The following is a 21,778-nucleotide window of genomic DNA, read 5'->3' as shown; positions in this document are numbered from 1 at the left end:
CTGTCTTCTCTTCATTTAGTTGTTCTTGTAGGCTTTTATCTTGCTCCTTCAGCAGCAACATATTTTTTTGTCATCTCATTTTGTCAGACTTACTGTATTTGTGGTCTCCTCTCCATAGGCTGCTGGATTAGTTTCTCCTGCTTCTGGCCTCTGCCCCCTAGTAGGTGAGGTTGGTTCAGAGGCTTGTACCTTTATTCCCTTGATACGAGGCAGGAGATTGATGTTGTGGTGATCAGAGCCTGCCCTGATTACTGAGCAGGGCCTCCCTTTTGCTCTGCGATTGTCACTGTCCTTTCAGGAGCGGGGTCTGCTCCCTAGTTGTTGGATTAGAGGCCCCCAGATATGTTTCTAGGCTGTGATTCTGATCTGTGGTGTGAGGTAAGCTGGATTGGAGTGCTCCCACTGGGGGAGAGGCCACTGAGCATTCTTCTACAGCTGTTCACCTGTGAATGTGCTCAGTTGTGTCCCCTTTCACCCTGTGTGGGCTCATAAAGTCCACTGCTATTGGCACTGTTCTTGATGCCACCTTAACTTGGAGTATGCTGGAAACTGGCCCTGCTGCCTCTCAGGTGCTGTTTTCACCAGACCACTGGCACAGTCACTGGGGTCAGGTCCCAGGACCGCAGTAATTGTGTATGTGAACCCACTGTGGGAGCTATGGGGGCACCTCAGACTCTAGCCTGGCCCACCTCCCATGTGTACATGCCCACCAAGCCCACAGCTGCTAAAGCCAGACCTTTCTCACCTGCAGGAGCACTGTTTGCCCTTTGGAATATTTTGCAGGTGCTGAATTTGGGAAGCCAGCAGCAGAGGTGTAACTCCTCTCTGTGAGGAGAGATTTAAGCTCTTCTTCCTTAAGTTTCATGGACCCTGGGCTCAGCTGTGGTTTCAGCCTCACCTCTGTGAGGTGTGTGTGATATGTCCCTCCCACACACCTCTGTAGCAGAAGAGTCTGCTTCAGAGGTTGCCAGAACACACGAGCCCGTCAGGCAGGAAGAAACCAAGGTGGCAAATGGGGCGTGCAGTCTGCTCAGGCAGGAGGGTACTGTGGTGGGGATTGGAATGTAGCTGGTGATCAGGGTGAGCATGTCACCCAGGCTTGGTGGGGGAGAGGGCAGAAATGGAGGAGGCGATGACAGGGTTGTGGGAGCTGGCTCTGGTGGGATCCATCCCTAACGCCGGTGGCGGCAGGGGCCAGGGTGTGAGGAGAGAAGCTGCAATGGTGGCCACACCCTTTGCAAGTCACTCAGCCATGGTGCTTCCCTTCTGCGGTGGTCCGTGCTTCCTCCACGAGCATTCCTGGTTGTGGAGCACCTTACTTTCATTCTCTCAGGTTGTCTCTCCACAGACAAGAGCAGTGCCCTCTCGGGGTCTGTTCTGCAAACTGCACATTCCAGCACCCAGTCCTTGTGTGACGGGCGTGCAGGTCTGGCACAGACTATCTGTGTAGGTCTCACTTTGTCCTGTCTGCCACAAACCAGCTGCTGGGCTTGCTTCTGAGCCCCTGAGGCTCCTCTTTTGTCATCCCCCTGCTGGAGAGGGGACTCACCTAGATGTGGGAACCTCTCCTCACCTTCAGCTCCCTGCCAGGGGTGCAGGTTCTATCCTGCTTCATCTCCTCTTCATTTTCCTTTTTTTTTTTCTTTTGGTCCTATGTGGTTATATAGAGATCTTTCTTGTGCTTTTGGGTATCTGAGGTCCTCTGCAGGGGGTCTGTGAGAATTATTCCATTTGTAGATGTCTTCTCGATGCATTTATGTGGAGAGATGTTCTCCTATCCCCACGTCCTACTCCCTCGCCACTTTGGACAGTCTGCTATACGCAAGGCATCGTCCGTGACACTTGGGATCCAACAGTAATCCAAGCAGACAATGATGCTCACCCATGTGGACCTTGGGTGAAGGTCTGGGGAGAGGTTGGAGATCCCCACTAGCCTGTTGGCCTGTAAACCATGGCCCCCAACCTTCTCTTTGCCTTGCTTCCCATGGAATTAAATTGGGTTGTTCATTTTCTTCTTGTTGGGTTTGAAGAGTTCTTTACATTTGCATTTTACTTTTAAATCTTTGATCCATTTTGGGTTAATTTTTGACCCTATAAGGTCTAGAAGGATGTAAAATGTCTAGATTATTTATTTTTTTCATGTGGATATCCATATGTTCCAGCACCATGTATTGAAAAGGGTATCTTTTTACCAGTGTATATATGCCTTTGTCAAAATTCAGTTGAATGTGGTTCTATTTCTGGGCTCTCCATTCTGTCCTATTGATCTTTTGTCCATTTTTTCATGAACACCACACTGTCTTGACTGCAACTTTGTTGTAAGTCTTGAAGTTCCATGGTGTCAGTTGTCTGACTTTATTCTTCTCTTTCATAACTGTGTTGGTTATTCTGGTTTTTTTGCCTTCTCATATAAACTTCAGAATCAGTATATCTGTATTCACAAAGTCTGATGGAGTTTGATTGTGATTACATTTAGTCTATATATCAAGTTGGGAAGAACTGACATCTTGATAATATTGAGTGCTTCTATCCTATGAACATGGAATATCTCTACATTTATTTATTCCTCCTTTGATTTCTTCTATCAGAATTTGTAGTTTTCCTTGTATAGATCTTGTACATATTTTGTTAGATTATAATTCATTTGAATATATTACTCATCTGAATAATTCATTTGGGGGAGAGTTAATGTCAGTGCAATGTATCCTTAATTTCAAACTCCTCTTGGTCATTGCTAGTATATAAATGATTGACTTTTATATATTAACCTTGTGTCCTGTTACTTTGCTATAATTGCTTATTAGATTCAAGAGTATTTTTTGTCAGTTACCTATTAAGCAATCATAGACAATCAAATCATCTGTGAACAAAATTTTATTTCACCTTCCCAATCAGTATAATTTTTATCTCCTTTTCTTGTCTTATTGCTAAGACTTACTTATTAATCTAGGACTTACCTTGTTAAGCTAGGCTTATAAAGCTAGCTTCTCTTGTCTTATAAAGCTAAGACTCCCAGTATGATGTTGAAAAGGAATGGTGAGAGAGGACATCCCTGATTTTCATTTTAGTGGAAGAATTTCTAGTTTTTCACCATTAAGTATAATATTAGCTGTAAGTTTTAAGATGTTCTTTATCAAGTTGAATAAGCTCTGCTCTATAACTAGTTTGCTGAGAGTTTTCATTATGAATGGATAATGGATTTTGTCAAGTGCATTTTCTGCATCTACTGATAAAATTCTGCAGCGTTTCTTCTTTAGGCTTTTGGTTGCATGGATTACATTAATTGATTTCCAGTGCTGGATCAGTCTTGCATATTAGGGATAATTCCACTTGGTTGGGGCATATAATTCTTTTTATTTTTGTTGGATTGAATTTGCTAATATTTTGTTGAAGATTTTTGCATCTACATTCCCAAGAGATACTGGTTTCTAGTTTTCTTTCTTTTATAAGAAAGTTTTCTTTGCCTGATTTTTGTATTAGGGTAATGCTGGTTCATAGAATGAGTTAAGAAATATTTCTTCTACTTCTATCTTCAGGAGGAAATCATAGAAAATGGTATAACTTCTGCCTTAAATATTTTGTAGAATCTACCAGTGAACTCATTTAGGCATGGTGCATTTTGCATTGGGAGTTTATTAATGATTGATTTAACTTCTTTTATACATATAGATTTTTTCAGACTATTTTTTCTTGTGTGAGTTTTTACAACTTGTGCCTTTCAAGGAATCAGTCCATTTCACCTAGGTTATCAAATTTAAGAGCATAGGATTGCTCATAATATTCCTTTATTACCCTTTATCAATAGGGCCTATAATAATGTCTTTTCTTTCATTTCTTTTCTAAATCAAAAAAAAATTAATCTGGCTCCCTTATTCAATATCACTTTTCATTTTATCTTATGTACTTTATATTCCTATGTACAAAAATTACAGACATCATAAGAAACACTAAAACATCAGAAAGTGATTTTGAAAAACACATATCTATTTATAATTTTACATTATTATTTTCTATTAGAAGACTTCAAATATCTTAGATAGCAAGTAAAAAAATAAATGTTAAAATGTAATAATAGTGATAGCAGAAAAAAGGATAATTTGACTTTTAGTCTTACAGTGAAAATAAGAAAAATGGAGAGAGAGAAATGGAAATTTTAAGGAGAAGAAATTTTAAAGCAGAATTAGAGAAGATTAAAACTAAATTGTTTTAACAAATTGGAAAAAAGAAAGAAGGAAAGTTATTTTACATAAATAAATACTTAAATAAGTAAAATAAAGACAAACACCGCATGTTACCACCTGTATGTGGAATCCCCAAAATAAAACAAATGAATATAACAAAACAGAAACGGATTCAAAGATCGTAATTAGTGGTTACCATTGGGGAGCTATTCTTTCATTTCTGATATTAGTAACTTGTGTGGTCTCTCTTTTTTTCAGTTAGCCTAGATACAGGCTTATTGATTTTATTGATCTTTTGGTTCTGTTGATTTTTCTCTATTGATTTCCTGTTAATTCCATTGGTTTCTGCTCTAATTTTTTATTGTTTTTCTTCCTCTTTTTTAAAATTTAATTTGCTCTTTTTCTACTTTCTTAGATAAGAATTGTGGATTATTGATCATAGATTTTTATCTAATAAAAGATATATGCATTAAATATATGCATTAAATGTTGTAATTTTCTTTTCAGCACTTCTGCTATTGCACTTCCAACTTTTTATGGTTTATTTTCATTTTCATGTAGTTAAAACTATATTTAAACCCCTTTTGAGATTTTTTTTCCTTGAGATGTGATATTTAGAAGTGTGTTATTTAATCTCCAAGTACTTTTAGATTTTGGAAAAAGTTGGCTTAAAACTCAACATTCAGAAAAATTACGATCATGACATGTGGTCCCATCACTTCATGGCAAATAGATAGGGAAACAATGGAAACAGTGGGAGACTTTATTTTCTTGGGCTCCAAAATCACTGCAGTGGTGACTGCAGCCATGAAATTAAAAGACGCTTGCTCCTTGGAAGAAAAGCTATGGCCAACCTAGACAACTTATTAAAAAGCAGAGACATTACTTTGCCAACAAAGGTCCGTCTAGTCAAGGCTATGGTTTTTCCAGTAGTCATGTATGAATGTGAGAGTTGGACTATAAAGAAAGCTGAGCACGGAAGAACTGATGCTTTTGAACTGTGGTGCTGGAGAAGACTCTTGAGAGTCCCTTGGACAGCAAGGAGATCCAACCAGTCCATCCTAAAGGAAATCGGTCCTGAATATTCATTGGAAGGACTAATGCTGAAACTGAAACTGCAATACTTTGGCCACCTGATGCGAAGAACTAACTCATTTGAAAAGACCCTGATGCTGGGAAAGATTGAAAGTGAGAGGAAAAGAGGATGACCGAGGATGAGATGGCTGGATGGCATCACCGACTCAATGGACATGAGTTTGAGTAAGCCCCGGGAGTTGGCGATGGACAGGGAAGCCTGGCGTGCTGCAGTCCGTGGGGTCGCTAAGAGTCGGACACGAATGAGAGACTGAATTGAACTGAACTGACTTTTAGATTTGCCAACTATCTTTCTGTTTTTGATTTCTAGTGTAAGTCTATTGAGGTCTGAAAACAGATATTATATAATTTTATTCTTTTTATTTGTTAAGCTCTGCTTTATGGCCAGAATATAGTCTATTTTTATAAATGTTCTGGGTGAACTAGAGAAGAATATGTATTCTGCTGTTATTTGATTAAATATTCTGCATATATCAATTATATCCAATTGTTTGATGATGTTGTTGAGTTCAACTATGTCCTTACTATTAATATTTTCTGTTTGCTGAGTCTGTCCACTTTTGATAGAGGGATGTCTAAACCTCTATGTATAATAATGGATATGCCTAACTCTCCCTGCAGCTCTATCAGTTTTTGCTTTGTGTATTTTGATGCTCTGTTGTTAGATGCATACACATTAAAGATTGTTGTCTTCCTGGAGAATTGACCCTTTATCATTATATAGTTCTCCTCTTTACATCTGATGAAGGGATGATTTAGTGGGAAATTCTCAGTCATTATGTTCTGAATGTTCTGTTTCTCTTCTTCTCCCTCTGGTATTCCTATGATTCACATATTACATCTGTTCTAGCTGTTCCATAGTTCTTGGATATTATAATCCATTTTCTTGTCTTTTTTTTCCTTTGCTTTTCAAATTTGCAAGTTTCCACTGACTTATTCTCAAGCTCAGAGATTCTTTTCTCAGCCATGTCTAGTCTATTAATGTGCCCATCAAAGCATTTTTCATTTCTGTTACAATGCTTTTGATCTCTGGCATTTTAAAAATTCTTTCTTAGAATTTCCATCTCTGCTTATATTGCCTGTTTTTGTGTGTTGTCTACTTTTCCATTAGAGCCTTAACATATTAATCTTAGCTGTTTTTGATTCTTGGTCTGTAAATTCCAACATCCCTGATCTTTACTGTGAAAATCTGGGCAAGTTTTGGAGGTAAAAGCCACAAAATTGGGGAGAACCTCTGTGACTGGGTTCCTCTGGAGTTTTTAACTTTCAGACTTGTCCACACTGAACTTCCAGCAATTTGTCAGTTACAGTTTAAATTTTTCTACCTAGGTGTTGGTTCAGGAAGAGGTTTCTTCTTCATTAGGCTGTGACTCCCTGTATTTGCTTCTCTCACTAATTTGCGGGGCCTTGGTTTGCCCTTTGACCTCAGTTCTCTGAGAGATCTAAGAAGAGTTGCTTTTTTAGTTTGTTCAGCTTTTTGTTTGTCGTTGGAAGGTAGCGACAACTTTGAAGTTCCTTATATGCCTGACAAGAAACTAGAACTCTAAAATTTCATGTAAAAAATATATATATATATTTGTTTTCATTTTAAAAGCAAGTCTGAATATAAGGGCAACATTACTTAAATAGTACAACTGATGTTATAATAGCTTGAGTTTGGAAAACACTTCTGTGGTCCCTGGCAGGTGGGGACAGGCACTGCTGCCTTGTTTATTTCAGCTCTTTGTCCTCATAACCACTCCAGGATGCATACACGGCGCCCTAAGCACACAAAATCCACATGCATGCTCCAGCGGCCATCTGTCTCTGGAACAAAAAGCTTGCACAGCAGAGAACGCCTGCCCTGTCAGCTGTGATTTATGAGCTCCTGAGTTTGGAGGAGTGGCTAGTCCAGCCTGTGCTGAATCAGCACCCCAAGGGCAGCCTGACCGGATGTTCTGGTCTCTCATGGGAGAACATGTGACTATATAGTCACTCTGCAGACCAGGAATCCCAGGAATGTTCTGCTTCTCACTCCTTGTCCACTTCACCTTCAGAATTTCCCCCTTTCCCTGGAGAAGACAGCCTCTCCTCCCTGCCCATCTCTTTTCTATCCCTTGTCAGCAGGGCTGGTCTGACCTGTCTTGGGTCTCCCTCTGTACAATTGTGAGGCCCATCAGAGCACGCTGTCATTATTCACTTCCCATTTGATGCCTTTGCTCCTAACATCTCCCTCACTTTGAAGGCAGTTTGTCCTAGAAGGATGGAAGAAAAGGAAGACCCAGAGTTGAAAGACACAGGTTCAAGTTCTCATTTTCTACTAAAAGTGTGTGTGTGTGTGTGTGTGTGCGTGTGTAGGGGAGAAAAAGAACAGGCTTGAGCAAGCATAGAAATATCTCTGAATCCATTCCTGTGAGTGATCCCCTGGATGAGTAGGCTATCCTGAATCAAGTGTCCTTTACCTTATTAACACCCTGATCTCCATTTGGGAAATACCCTATTGTATGCTTTTGAAGAAGGGCAGTTTCTATGCCCACTTCTCACCAAGGAAGCTGAGGGACTCGAATCCTTCCTCCATCTTCCATCTATCCCCCATCCCAGCCAGGGGACAGGTAGCTGATGTAAGCTCAGTTAGCTTCTCCCTCCTATGACCTTGCTGATTGTTAAAAGCTGAAGTGACCATCTGGAGGTGGGATCCTTGCCCAATCTGGTAGGGAGTGTGGGCCAGACAGGTCCTTTGATATGACCTTGGTTCCCACTCACCCTCAAACCTGGTCCTCCAACCTCCCAGTGATTCTTAAACCCCCGATATGTTTCATCACATTTCTTTATGTCAGATCTTTTTTTTTTTTTTTAACAAACAGTCTGACTGGCACAGCCCCTGCCTGTAAAACAAGGGTAATAATGTCTACTCAATAGGGATTCTGTGATGATCAAGTGAGAGGATATGCCAACACTCCTAGCTTAGTGTCTGGAGGGTAAAAATTAAGTTTACAGAGTTTCATATGTGTCAAGCCCTGAGATGAACAATATACACCTTAGCTCATGGAATCCTCACAACTCCATCAAAGTATTATCCTCTGCCAATGCAGAAACTGAGGCACAAGGACATTATTGGAAATTTTTATTAAGGCTCCTCTTTCCTCATTCCTATGTCCTCCTGCCCAGCCCAGCTTTGAGGGCTATCAGTGTGGGTTTGGAAGTAAATCCAAAGGCAGGTGTAGGGACCATGAATCCAGGGCAGAGCCTTGAATTTGCCATCCCATGGTTACCACCTCTACTAACTCTGAAGGTAGCATCTTTGATCTGCTGAGCAGAGCCCTGCCCTCCTTACTTGCCTGCGATGAAATCGCTCCTGAACTCTAGGCCATGAGCCTGGACAAAACCCACCCCAGTAGGCAGCTGGCATTTTGGAGGCTCACAGGCTTGAGTCTCTTGAAAATGTGACTCAGGTGAGATAACAAAGGTCAAAATCATTCACAATGAATCATTTAGAATGAACCAACTGGAGCAAGGTACTTGCAACATTTCTGAGGGTTGACGGGTCATTTCCATGGGAAAGAGTTGGAGCAGAGGCGGAAATTGGTGGGGAGGGACCCAGGGAGGGCCTGGGCCATGTGAGGCCACAGCCTCTCCTCAGACCCCCATCAACCAGCCTCCCAGCTCAGCTCTCTTACCTGTGTCCTGCTGGACTCTGCCAGAATCTGAAGAAAGAGAGAAGCAAGGCAGAAGATCCATATAGGATTTTTCACTTTACTCTGGAAGCTTCTCCATGCTTAATAAGGATCAAGGCTGTCTCTGCTCTCTTTGTACCTTTTCCTCCTCAACCCCAGTGACTTGTGCATAGTAGATGCTCAGAAAAATGAATTTGATGGTAGAATATTGAGAGAAAAAAAAGCAAAGAAAGGCAGTCCCTGCCGTCCAACTTCCAGTCCCTTTTAATCAGAGCAGGGTGGACATTCATGTCTCATTCTCTTGAATGAGATCTTTATTGTGGCCACTTCCCTGCCTGACCCATGTGGTTGCACATGATGGAATGGAGGGAGGCAGAAGGTAGGGGAGAGTGGGTCCTGAGGATCTAGAGCAGAGGGGCCATATAATTCAGGTAGGTGGTCAAGTCCAAGGCACTCCACGCCCTCCCCGTGGGCCAGGCTCTGATTCTGGGGCTGACTGTGAGTGTTAATTGAACACAATTTAACTTTATGTGACTGCGTTACTGCCATGTAATAATAATAATCCATGGTGCAGAATATGCATCAGAAGCAAGTTTATTGTGTAAAAACTATATCTTAATCATATTAATTGAAGTTTCAGAGCAGATGGGCTTCCTTTTCAAGCCGCACTTTTTATTACATTTCATTAGCATCATGTCAATGGCGGCACAATAGCAGAAACCCCGGACATTAAAACAATTTTCTGATGGCTCAACTACATTTTCTGTGCTGTTAACCTGAATGTTAGCTTGGTTAGGCAGGATTTCTCTGCTGGTTGAAAAAAGGCTTCTGTCTCTGTGTCTGCAGAAATTCCTGAAGTAGCAGACAAGCAAGCTACGACTTTTAGACTGATGTTACCAAACTAACAGTTTTTCTGGCTTCCAAAGACTCTTGGTCTAGGGGCAGCACTGATCTTGGGCCCAGAATTGTGTGTGCCTCGTTGCTTTTCTCCTTTCTTTTTCTGACTATTCCAAAATGACTTTGAAGTGGCTTATACAATATATGGGGCTTGGCTCAGTAGTAAAGAATCTGCTGGCAATGTAGGAACTGAACGAGACAGTTCGATCCCTGGGTCGGGAAGATTCCCTGGAGTAGGAAATGGCAACCCACTCTACTATTCTTGCCTGGGAATTCCCACGGACAGAAGAACCTGGTGGGCTACAGTCCATGGCGTTGCAAAAGAGTCACACATGACTTAGCAACTAAACAATAGTGTAAAATATATACAACAGGGTGAAAGTAAATAAGCTTGGTGTAAAAAAGGATGCTTGAATTTAAACCCTGACTCTATCACTTCCTAACACCTTGACCTCGGATGTGCCTTTCCCTCTAAGCTGCAGTTTCCTCATCTGTAAATTGATCTTAGGGTCCACTCCGGTAGGGCTGCTGTGAAGGTTAAGTTCAAGGTGCCTGGGTGGCCTGTGCAGCTGAGGAGAGAGGGTTAGAGAGGGAGCTCAGCTCTCACAAGTCCGTGGGTTCCATGGTAGGACTCAGCTTTATCCTCGGTGAGGAGGAGGACCACTGTAGGGCTGTGAGCAGAACAGAGAGAGTGGGCCCTGGTCTGATTGACCCTGTGAGACATGCCTCTGGTTGTTGCATGGAGAGCAGAGGGGGAGGCAGGACCTGTGAAGAGGCTGTTGTAACAGATAGACTGGTCCACTTTGGACTAGTGAGGTGGTCATAGCTGGGATCTGTTTTGGAGGGGAAGCCAACAGGGTTTCCTGAGAGATGGGGATTTGAGAGAAAGGGAGAAGCCAGAGGTGAGATAAGGGGTGGGTGGGCATAAATAGGGCTCACCCTGCCAGGCCCCAAAATAGCCCTGAAACAAGCCTTTCTGCCCCTCTGGTTCAGTGCTCATCCTGTTTGCCCCACTGTCTGCTTTCTTACTGAGATGGATTCAACCTCACCTTCTGATGTGTGTGCTAAGTTGCTTCATTTGTGTCTGACTCTTTGCAACCCTATGGACTGTAGCCTGCAGGCTCCTCTGTTCATGAGGTTCTTCAGGCAAAAATATTGGAGTGGGTTGCCATATCCTCCTCCAGGGGATCTTCCCAGTCCAGGGATTGAACCTGCATCTCTTATGTCTCCCAGGTTCGTTACCACTAGCACCACCTAGCGGGTCCCAAATCACACCAGATGTGTAAAATGAGACAGGATACTGCTGTGAAATCTCAAATGGACTGGAAGAATCCAGCTGACTAATATCTTGAGCTTGCATATTGTTTTTTCATATGCTTTAAAGTGCTTTCACATAGTTTACCATGCTTTTCTTCCCACATTAGAAAAAGCATTATACTATCCTATTTAACAGAGAAGCAGACTAAACTCTGGAGAAGTGGCACATCAGGGCTTCCCTGGTGGTCCAGTGGTTGGGAGTCTGCCTGTCAGTGCAGGGGACACGGATTGGATCCCTGGTCCAGGAAGACCCCACGTGCTGCAGAGCAGCTGGGTTGGTACACCAGCACTACTGAGCCTGAGCTCTAGAGCCTGGACTCTGCAACAAAAAAAGCCACCTCAGTAAGAAGTCTGTGCATTGCAACTAGAAAGTAACCCCAACTCGCTACAACTAGAGAAAGACCTGGTGTGTGAAAGTGTTGGTCACTCATGTCTGACTCTCTGTGACCCTAGATGTGTAGCCCACCAGGCTCCTCTGCCCATGGAATTCTCCAGGCAAGAATACTGAAGTGGGTAGCCATCCCTTCTCCAGGGGATCTTCCTGACCCAGGGATTGAACCTGGGTCTCCCGCACTGCAGGTGGATTCTTTACTGTCTGAGCCACCAGGGACACCTTAGTTATCAGCAAAGACCCATCAGAGGCAACAAGAAATAAATAAATGAACATTTTAAAAAGTGACACACCCAAGGGCATATTATCATGTGAGGACCAGTGAAATCACCATATAAGAATTTGGGGTTCCTGTTGAAGACAGGTGTCAGATAAATCCAAGACATTCTGATTTTTATGAAAAAATATTTTTGTAAACTCTAATAATAAAGTTTAAAATGTTCAAATTTAAAACATTTAAAGACTTCCCTGGCAGCCCAGTGGTTAAGACTCTATGCTTCCACTGAAGGAGGTATGAGTTCTGTCCCTGGTTGGGAACTAAGATCCCACATGCCATTTGGTACAGCCCACCCCACCTCCCACCAAAAAAAAATTAAATTTAAATTGCAATAAATATAATTGTTCCCTCAGCATTTGTCTAATGATTTGGGAGTAAAATATGCTAGATCAGAAACAGAATGGAACCAGTGTTTGATATCCTCTTGTAAAACCCTCTACTACACAGATTTTCTCAGTTAATGGCAGTGAGGGCCCCCAAGACTAAGCATGATTAACCCCGTTTTGCTGTTATAGTCTTGGAATGGTTTGAGCCCTCAAATGGCTTGTATTCTATATGCCTGAGTCTTGCACTCCGTGGAATAGTTGTCATAAAAAACAGCCGGGAAGCAGTTTGTGATATCCATTCTGAAGAATATCATGGCAAGGCTATTTCTCTAGGAGCCTTCCAATGTCGGCCCTAAATATGGATGTCAAAACACATTACCCTCCGGGGAGGCCACAGCCATCCCAAGATTGCATGTTTAAATGACTGAAACAGAAAAATACAGCTTTTGGATTGATGACAGAAAGCCAGAAGTTTTCATCTTGGGCAGAGCCATGTATCAGGCAATCTGCGGGGGTGGGAGGAGGTGGCTGGCGCTTCCCGGGGCCTCTGGGGACCCCGAAGGTAGTGGTGGGCCTAGCCTGAGGCTGGGAATCCATCCAGATTGTCAAAGCCCTGTCTCATCGTTTGTCAAGCAAACAGGCGATGTCACAGTAGATTATGCTGGTGTCAAAGAGAACATCCCCGGCTGAAAATACATCTGAGATTGAAAAATATTTCTCCTCAAAAAATGGAGTGGTTTGGGAAACAGATGTCCTAGAGAGGATTGGTAGGTGGTGTGGATGCAAATTTCCCTCCATTAGTGACACAGAGGCAGGCAGCCTTCAGCGGTCACAAGACAGGGCTTCGGAAAAGACACCTCTGATGCTGCACTCACTGAACATTCTGGAAACCTCCAGTGAGGGAGGCAGTAGGCCAAGGACAAAATGTGTAAATTAGAGGTGGCAAACCAGCTGTTCCTGGATCAAATGTGGCCCACAGATATGGCTTTTTTGGTTGACTATTAAAGAAAATTATTTATTTACATTCATGAATTTTTGGCTGTGTTTTGGTCTGCATGTGGGCTCTCGTTAGTTGCAGCCAGCAAGGCTACTCTTCATTGCGTTGCACTGGCTTTTCATTGCGGTGGCTTCTCTTGTTTCTAAGCACATGCTAGAGTGCGGGCTCTGTAGCTGTGGTGCCAGGGCTTAGTTGCTTGGTGGCATGCGGGATCTTTTCAGACTAGGGATCAAACTTGTGTCCCATGCAGTAAGTAAGCAGATTCTTACTTACTGGACCACTAGGAAAGTCCTTAAAAGAACTATTTAAATTGTGCATTAAAAGGAAATTGCAAACAAAATTCCGAAATGTTGGCTTTTCTGGCAAGATTGGAAGATCTGGTAATTCTGGGCCCATTTGCAACACAGGAAGTTGGTGGAGCTGAGCAGCAGCTGCCTCCTTGTAGATGGAGAATGGACTCTTCAGTTGCTCCTGTTCTTTAAAGTTTCTGTTTATTTAAATTACCTGCCTGACCCTGTTGGCATTCACGTTACAGTCCTGATTTAATGTGGGGTCCTGATCCCAAGTTCTTTAAAGGAGTCTGCAGTGCCCCCTTCCTTTGGCGGTTTCTTCCTTCCCACCCCCACTACCGTCAAGGCAAATCCCTAGGGTCAACTTTTCAACTCAGCAAGAAAGATTCCTCTCTCCCCACCTCTCTCCACTGCCCATCCCCTGCCCACCTGGGCCTGTAGCTTTATAAATAAGAATTAAAAATTTTAAAGGGTTCTTGTAAGTAGGTCAGAGATTTCCCATTTCTTTCCCTTCCTAGCTGGTCCTGAGTGAGAAGGAACATTTTCAAAATTTAAAGAGAAGTCATCTCACATTTGTTTTGAAACTACAGATGTGGGAGAAGATCCACCCCCCGACCCAACCCCTGCCACTTCCCCCAGCTCTTTCTGCCTATTTTGTTCTAATAGCAAGAAAGGATAGAATTTTAATAATATCTCCCTGGAATGACTTTCTTCATGCATGAATTATTTCTCATTTACAATGGTTTGGGAGCTGCTTTTTTTTCCCCTTTCCTTTTTTTGCTGGGAAAATGATGACTGTTTTCATTGCTAGACACATTAATGTCAGAACTCATGAAGCTGATGGTCAGGCCTGTTTTCCCACGGAGTCCCTCTCCAGCAGCCAGCTCAGCTTGTCTCTTCCCTGAAATAGCGGCTCTTGTCAAGGCGTGTATAGCGATGTCACAGTCATGGTGGCTAATGGCAGGTGACTGCTGTGGTTACATGGCTGGCACAGAATCAAAGCAGATAAAAGGCGGTGGAGGGCCGGCTCTCTCTCTCATTGATACTCACGAAAACCTTTTATGAAGAGTTATGATTATCATTTTTACAGATGAAGAAACAGAAGCTCAGAGAAGTTCAGCTACTTTCTCAAGGTCACTCTGCCGAGTAAATGACTGAACCAGTATTTAAATCTGGCTTTGCCAACCCCCAACACTTTGACCGTCTATCTGAGCTGCCGTTCCTGTGTTCCCATGCGAAGATGTGACACAGGGGCGTGGCTCACATGAGGGATGGGGGATGATTTCTGAGGTGTGTGGGCCCGAGGTGGTGCCAGGGAGAAGCCAGCAGTGGCGATCTTTCAGGAGCCACGTGCACCCTTGAGTATCAGTGGGTTTGCGCCCCTACAGCACCCACAGTCTGCCTGGTCCTTCCTAAATGTCACCCTGGCTAAGCTTTAGGACACCCCTTTGAGAGGAATGTTGCTTGTGGCCACCTGGCAGATGCAAACATTAAAATCACTATGCTGTGCATCAGCACTCCAGAACGTTCAATCTTCCGGTTACAGGTTTGTGCCCTTCAACAAGAGCTTCCCAGGTCCCCCACTCTGGTAATCACCATGCTGTTCCCAGGAGTTTGGCTTTTTCAGATTCCACACATAAGTGAAGTCATACCTAGTTTGTCTTTCTCCGTCTTACCTCTTAGAACTTCATGTACTCACCACATAAAGGAAAGAGAGCGTGAGTAGGTAATGTGATAGAGGGGTTAGCTAACGCAATGGTGGTGATCACATTGCAATATGTAGATGTACCAAGCCAACATGTTGTACACCTTAAACTTACACAATGTTATATGTCAATTATATCTTAACTGAAATAATCATTGAAAAAAATAGTTTTTTAAAAACTGTAAAAATTGAAACTTAATATTTTGTGACTTGCCAAAGGATTGAATAGCCTAGGAAGGGAATTTGAACTCAGGCTTGCCTGGCTCCAAGAACCACTGTCCTTTGCTTTCTTTTTACTAAGAACTTCTGTAAGCAGCTGTCCCAAAGTGAGCATTCATGTCACTGGAGGTACATGAAAAGGTTTCAGGTATTCATGGACAAACATTTTTGATTTTAGGGTGTGCATTTATTATAATCTGTGCCAGAAAAAAATATTTTCTAAAGAAACCAAACCTACAATTTTATGATTATTATTGCTTAAGCCAAGGTCAAAATTTACTTAAGTAAAATGAGTGAGTTGATTACGAAATTAAGTAGATAACAGGAGAAGTGGTACTCAGAGAGGGCCAGAATTGTCAAGATGGCTCACAGATGCCTGAAACATGCAAACACAGGATAATCATCCCATGATATTAGAGAATGGGATTTCCTGTACAAATGCCTCCATAGTAAGGGGTGCCTCTGTGCCTGGGTGTCTCCCAGGTCTCTTGTAATTATCCTTTCTCTGATAACTGTCCCCTCCTCACCTCAAGCATTTTACACTGAGAGAAGCCATGTTCCTAAAGCATGATGACAACCCACAGGCCAGAGCTGGTGGTTGGTCCACAGCAGCCAGTGCTAGCTGGGCCAGTAAATTGCTTCCCCACAAACACAAGCTGGAACCAGAGATGGCTGGCTTAGTGGGAGTGCCCTGTTGAAAGAAGGACATATGAATTTGGAGCTGTTGGTAACCTCCATTACGCCTTGTAAACAAGAAAGCAGAGGTGGCCACTCTGTTGGATGAGAAAAGAGAGGCGTAGGCATGAGGAGAGAGGCAGAGATGAGATGCAGAGAGGCCCCTTAGACCCTACTGGACTCCAGCTCCTGGCTCTGAGCTGTCCTCAAAACCCAGTGGGCTCTAGAAGGCACTTTTGTGTTCTTCCCATTATTTCTCCTTCTTGCCAATGTCAGCTCCAGTGAGGATCAGTAATTGCACCCGGAAGAGTTGGGACCTGCACAAGGTGCCCTAAGATTTGTGTGTTTGCTAAGCTCTTCCCTTTCTCAGTGCCCCTTCCTCACCTTCATGCCCTCTCTGGGTGCCAGGAAAGGCAGTGGGGCACACGCTCCATCTCCCAGTGTGAACACTTCAAGATGAGACAGGTCCATCTTCTCAACATGGCAATTAGGGTCAGTCAGCACAAGCCCATCTGGAGGCCTGGAGATCTCCACATGCACCTGTCATGTGGTCAGGAGGTCTCTGCTCCTCTGGGTGTGAAGAAGGGCAGCCTCTGTAATGAGAGGAGGCAGGTCATTAAACTGCTCACAGAAGCTTTTATTTGCATAGAAAATGGTCCTGCCACTAAGCCCCTGATTGCTCAGGCTTGCTCTCTTGGGTCCTCTTCCTCGGGAAAGCATTTCTAGCAGAGGTGCAGGATATGCCCCCAGGGAGCCAGGAACCCGATCTTAGAGCGTTTCTGCAGCATAGACTTTCTGTTGCCTAAAAGATGCTGTACATCATGCTGAGCTGGTCAACCTCAGTGATCCAATTCCATCCCCAATTCTTTCCACATAAGCCCTCCTTTCTGGTCCAGCTGATTTTGTTAGGATGCTCTGGAGTTGACACACTTGTGGAGTTCCTGGGCCTCCTTCTCTGGAATCTCCCATCACCCTGGGAGCAGATCCCTGCATCTTAGAAGCCCCCTTTTCCACACCACTGCTCATTGGATCTGGAACAGACCTGGGGAATCTCACAGAGGCTGTAGCTGGTTGCAGAGCTAGACTAGAGGGTCTTATAGACTTGGAGGGCTATAGAGAGAGTTGGGATTTCCAGCCTGGACCGTGTCCAAGTGTAATAAATGAAGCTGGTCCAAGAGAAGTCAGACATGGAGAGAGCAACAGAGAAAATATGCCATTGGTACAAGATTTTGCTAGCATTCTAGGTCCTGTTCCTGTTCATCTTGACAGCCAGGCATGTTTGCTTAACTTGCATTTCAGGAAATAATCTTATAATAAGTCTACTGTTGATTAAGATATAATTTATAAGTAGCAACTTGTTCATATGTTGAGTGGCTTGCTGTTGGTAGATACTTATTGGTACATGGCTATACATCTCCCCAAATGACTATTTCATTTGTTCGTTTTGCCTCCACTTCAGAGGTGTCCTCCCTGCTTCCCTCTGCTTACTCAAGTCCTCCTCATTCTCCAGGAAGCCTCCCTGACTCTTGTAGCCTGGAAAGGGCTCTTGTGCTTTGAGCCTGTCTTAGTATGTCTGGGCTGCTATAACAGAAACACCATAGACTATATGACTTGAACAACAGAAACTTATTCCTCACAGTTCTGAAACTTAGAAAGACTGAGATACAGATGCTGATCAATTTTATTCCTAGGAAGGACTTTCCTTCTGGTTTGTGGGTGGCTGCCTTCTTGCTATGTTGTCACATGGCAGAGAAAGGTCATCTCTCTCATGTCTCTTTTTATGAGGGCACTAATCCCATTCATGGAGCTTCACCTTTATGACCTAATTATGCTTCCAAGGCCTCACCTCCAAATGTCATAACATTGGGGATTTGGATGCAATATATGAATTTGGGGTGAGGGACACACAAATATTCAGTTCATAGCAAGCGTTAGGACTCGAATCCACAATGAAGTAGTCCAGTTCACAGTCTTTTTTTTTTTTTTTTTACCATACTGTACAGCATATGGGCAGAGAAGGCAATGGCAATCCACTCCAGAACTCTTGCCTGGAAAATCCCATGGGCAGAGGAGCCTGATAGGCTGAAGTCCATGGGGTTGCAAAGAGTCAGACACAACTGAGCGACTTGAATTTCACTTTTCACTTTCATGCATTGGAGAAGGAAATGGCAACCCACTCCAGTGTTCTAGCCTGGAGAATTCCAGGGGAGCCTGGTGGGCTGCCGTCTATGGGGTCGCACAGAGTCAGACACAACTGAAGCGACTTAGCAGCAGCACCAGCAGCAGCATGTGGGATCTTAGTTCATTGACCAGGGATTAAATCCATGCCCACTGCAGTGGAAGCAAGGAGTCTTAATCACTGGACCATTAGGGAACTCCCTACAGTTAGCAGTCTTGATGTGAACCTCATCTCTGGGCCAGGCTTATGCTGGGCACTAGGGACACAGAGACACAGCCTTCCCTCCAGGTGCTCACAGCAGAGGAGACAGACCATAAACAGCCATAATGCTCTGTGACAAGTGCTAAAATGAGAAACTTTCCCTCTGTTTGGGGAGGCGAGGCATCCTCAGGGAAAGATGGAAAACAAGGTGACATTGAAATTGAAGAAGGAGTGAAGTTTTGTCAGATGCACATGGGGAGCAGGGCCTTCCACATTCTTAAACTGTAGTTAAGAAAAAATTATCCCGACACTTCTTAAAACAATAAGCACGACTTTACTTAAGACTGTTGCAACAGGGAGAGATCAGGGTTAACTCTGCTTACAGCAAAGTCAAGTGGGGACTTAGAACCAAGGAGCAGGGTGAGGGGGGCCAGCAGATGGGAAATTGCTAAAAGAAAGCACCAAAAGTAAGGAGACTCATTCTAACTGCCCCAACAAAGTTCTTGATGAAACAGGGTCAAGACTTAGACATCAAAGATGGGAAATGAAGAATTTGATCAGATATCAAGGGTAGAAGATGAGCTAGAAGAATCCTTTGTTTAGACTGGTCTAGGGAGGTCAAAGACAGGATGAGGACTCAGAGGAGCCTGTCTCAAGTTTGGTCAAGGAGAGCCTTTGTCATAGACCAAGTCCTGCAATATTATCTAATTATTACATGTGAGACTGACTTCTCTTCTGACCTGCCACCATCAATGGTCTGGGTGAAGGAACATGGACTCTTTGATATGAGGACATGTCTCTTTTCCTCACTCCTCTTCTGCATCCCTCACCCCTGACTTCACTATCTTCCTGGTCTCAACTACTTGCTTTCTAGTTTTCTTTCAGAGATCTAGAAATCTCAGCATCTGGAAATCTCTGTCTCTCTGTCTCTCTCTCTCACATACACACACACTGGTAATGAAACCATCTTGGAAGTGTGCTGAGATGTAGAGAAGGAAGGGGGGTAACTCCACTTCCTACAGATTCCTAAAGGAGTTGGGAATTGAAGCTAACAGGCATGGAGGCAGCAGACACAGGCTGGTGAGTAAAGGAACCCGTATGTAGGAATGGTCCTGCTTTAGGGTCAAGGTGTTGAGGCAAAGTCAGGCTTCTCTAACTGCAGAAAAGAGGAAGCAGGCCTCATTTATTCCTTGAGGCACTGTAGACTGGGCTCCATCCCTAGCTCAGCCATCTCTATGGCACCTCAGTGCTTTGCACAGACCAGTGTCTCAGTCAGCATCCGTCAGATCAAGTGAAATGTAATTAGAAGCCACTGCTTACTTACCCTAGTCACAAATGATGGCATGATTTACTGCCAGGGCCCAAAGTAAATTGAGTGATGGACCAAAAATACATTGTAGGTATTAAAAGGAATTCAGAGCAGCCTGCCCTTCTTTTTAAATATCTTTCCTCCTGTTCTTTTTTTCTTGACAAGAGTTTTGAAATAATGAGTGCTAGTAAGTGATACATGAGTACCCTTTATTTCTTACAGCAATGAGAAATGTAAGGAGCTTGGCTGAAGAATCCCATTTACTGTCATCTGCCCTTGGTGGATATGCGAATTGGTGCAGCCTTCAGGGAGGAGACTGAGAATATCTATCAAAATCATATAGCACCTTTCCTTCCATCCAGCAGTTCTAAGTATTCTGTTCTGGTGGTTTGCACAGCAAACCACCTGAGAACTTAGTGACTGGAGACAACCGCTCATTATTACTGCTTATGCTTGTGCAAGTTGACAGGAGAAGCTCCGTTGCAGTTTCTCATGTAACTGCAGGCTTCCCTGGTTTCTCAGATGGTAAAGAATCTGCCTGCCATACAGGAGAGCTGGGTTCAATCCTTGAGTCAGGAAGAGTCCCTGGAGAAGGGAATGGCAACCCACTCCAGTAATCTTGCCTGGAGAATTTCATGGACACAGGAGCCTGGCAGGCTACAGTCCATGGGGTCACAAAGAGTTGGACACAACTGAGCAACAAACACACACACATACATGTGATTGCAGCCAGATTGAGGCAGGGCTGCGCTCACCTGAAGGCTCAGCAGGACATCCAGGACAGTGTCCCCATGACTGGGAACTGAGTGCTCTACTGGGGCTGTTACCTGGATTACATCAAGGGGTCCCTTCATGTGAATTGGCTTTTCACAGCATGGTGGCTGGATCTCAAGAAGGAATGTGTCATGAGTAAGTGTTCCAAAAGGCAATGAATGGAAAACTCCAAGCCAGTTGAGGGCAATGCCCAGAACTGGCCCAGAGTCACTTTTGCCAGATTCTACTGGTCACAGCCGTTGCTGGGTCCACCCTCTCACCAAGGGCCCATACATCCCCCACTCCCTTAATATATTCTTAGAAATGTTTTCCCATAATTCTCCTTGTTGTTTTATAAAATATTAGAACTCTTTTACATTCTAAGTTTATTGAGTTAGGGTTCTTGGACTCTGAGCAATAGAGACTGGGTGCAAGCAGTTGAGACCTCACTGGATGAAGAATGGCTAAGGAACTGGGTTTGGAGTGGGAAGGAAGGCTGAGTGATCTGACCTGGGTTCTGCTGTCAGAGAATGAACTCTGTGATTGATTCCACTCTTGCTCTTCGGCTCAGGAGACAATATTCCAGGAGAGACACGCTGGTTGGCCAAGCCTTTGTCAGGAGCCAAACCCTGGTCTTGGCAGAACAGAGGAGGAGATTCTAGGGATCTGGAAGCTCTCAGCTTCCAGGTAGAGGGCAGGTGCTGAGATTTCGATTCCAGCATGACTTAACCCAGTGTGGGAGGCAATATCCTCAAAGGAACAATAGATGCTGGACTAGCAGGCGGTAATGGACATCCTTCCATGGGATTTACTTTCTAATGCCGCCTCCTGATGTTGCACACAACCAGATATGAATCTGGGCTGTAGTCCAAGGAGGGTGGACTTTGGAGCCAGACATGGACAATCACTTAATGTTTCCTGGACTTAGTTTCCTGATCTGTAAAATAGAGGTTGTTGTTCAGTCACTCAGTCATGTCTGACTCTAGGTGACCCCATGGACTGTAACCTGCCAGTGTCCTCTTTCCATGAGATTTCCCAGGCAAGAATACAGGACCTGGTTGCCAGTTCCTTCTCCAGGGGATCTTCTTGACGCAGCTATCGAATCTGCATCTCTTGCATTGGCAGGTGGATTCTTTACCACTGAGCCACCAGGAAACCCAAAATGGAGGTACCGGGTGCCTAATTTTCAGGATAATTGTGAAGATTAGAGATGAGCCTATATGAAGTGTTCTGTGTGGTCACTGGCCCACAGTAGACCCTTAAGCGGCAGCCATTGCATCTTTCTTCAAGATGGAGCAGCCACAAAAGTGCTC

The sequence above is a fragment of the Bison bison genome, unplaced genomic scaffold, assembly GCF_000754665.1.
Source record: "Bison bison bison isolate TAMUID 2011002044 unplaced genomic scaffold, Bison_UMD1.0 scf7180017864192, whole genome shotgun sequence".
NCBI lineage: Eukaryota > Metazoa > Chordata > Mammalia > Artiodactyla > Bovidae > Bison > Bison bison.
This window is presented reverse-complemented; position numbering follows the sequence as displayed.